Here is a 1,262-nt window from a genome sequence, read left to right as displayed (position 1 = left end):
ACACACACACACACACACACACACACACACACACACACGTACATGCAGAAACCCTCAGTTTGACTCAGAGCCTTGAGATAACTTTTATTTCAGTGTACAAACACAAGCTCAGACTGTTACTATGTTACTGACTGTTACAGAAAGCCCAAGTTTTTATTCTTTTATACCAATTACTTTCATTTTTGTTAAACTAAAATAGTAAGAAAAATGCAGACATATATCAGTGCAGAAAAAACACAAAGTGATGTTTTTTTCTGAGGAGTTAAAAAGTATACTGTATTCAGAAAATCAGAAACTTCTGGCATATCAGAATCTGCAGACTCAGACTTATTATTTTTACTGTTATATCATGAAAATGTTCACCTTTGTTTTCTTTTGGTAGGTCTGCTGTCATTAATTTCCAGGTCCACACAGCCCTTTCCTTAAGTTAAACAAACACTAAAAGTGAAAGTTCATTTTTGAGGGTCCCCGATGTGCAGAAAAATGCCGTCATATGGGAGTAAAAACAGACTGAAAATGGACCAAACAGCAGTCAAGAGAACATCTTAGATCATCTATCCACAACACCAGGTTAGTCATTAATGTGTCGCTGTGTGGTTTGGATTCCTCACTATAAAAACATCCTGGTCCTTTGCTTTACAAAGCAAAAGGCTTGAGATTGATTCTCTTCTGCTCTGTTACACCGTGTGATTTTAAAAGCGTAAAGAAGTGCAGCACATGAATCTGAGGCTAGATTTTTGTCTTTGATTAGATCATTTTCCTCCCGACCTTATATGAAACTCAGATTCATCTCAGGAGTCATAGTGAACCATTTAATCTGAACTCAAAGTGACGGGACCGGTGCTCCGTGAAAACCAAGTAAAGCTGAAAACAAAATAAAAACTACAAGAACAGAAACACACGGGAGATGAAACAGACAGTTGGAGTTTTCTTTTCTATGTGTTGAACTAAATCGGATGATTACAGCTGAGTGTAACAGAAACCTTTAAGGCATGAATTCTAAAATGGTTTTTTTTTGCAGTGATAAACAAATAAAAACAAGTGGATATTCAGGATGTTATAAATATATGTCTGTAAAATAACTGTCTACCAGAAAATGTCACGATCATGAGTTGAATTGTTTTATTTTGAAAGACTTCTCTGATAAAGGTCAGAGTTACGTGACAGAGAAAAAGCAGAGAGGCTGTGACGCTGGTTCGGTCTGACAGTAGGGCTGCTCAATTAATCGAATTTTAATCACGATTACGATCTGGGCTTTCAAC

At 36.6% G+C, this 1,262-nt stretch overlaps 1 protein-coding gene across 4 annotated transcripts in view; it reads left to right on the top strand.

The window, feature by feature from the left end:
* pak1 (p21 protein (Cdc42/Rac)-activated kinase 1) overlaps positions 1-1,262 on the top strand; it is a 69,065-nt gene that overhangs the window by 24,036 nt on the left and 43,767 nt on the right. Inside the window, exon 1 of one of the 4 annotated variants that reach the window (XM_042214231.1) lies at positions 25-570. The exons of the other annotated variants lie outside the window; for them this stretch is intronic. The gene's annotated coding sequence lies outside the window, so the exon portion shown is untranslated. Of the gene's footprint in view, positions 1-24; positions 571-1,262 lie in introns of those variants that run through there. 4 annotated transcript variants of the gene reach the window in all.

Source organism: Haplochromis burtoni, unplaced genomic scaffold (genome assembly GCF_018398535.1).
Source record: "Haplochromis burtoni strain Fernald_Lab_line unplaced genomic scaffold, NCSU_Asbu1 Contig_536, whole genome shotgun sequence".
Classification (NCBI taxonomy): Eukaryota; Metazoa; Chordata; class Actinopteri; order Cichliformes; family Cichlidae; genus Haplochromis; species Haplochromis burtoni.
Note: the sequence above shows the minus strand (reverse complement) of the source record. Positions and strands in the feature narration are given on the sequence as shown.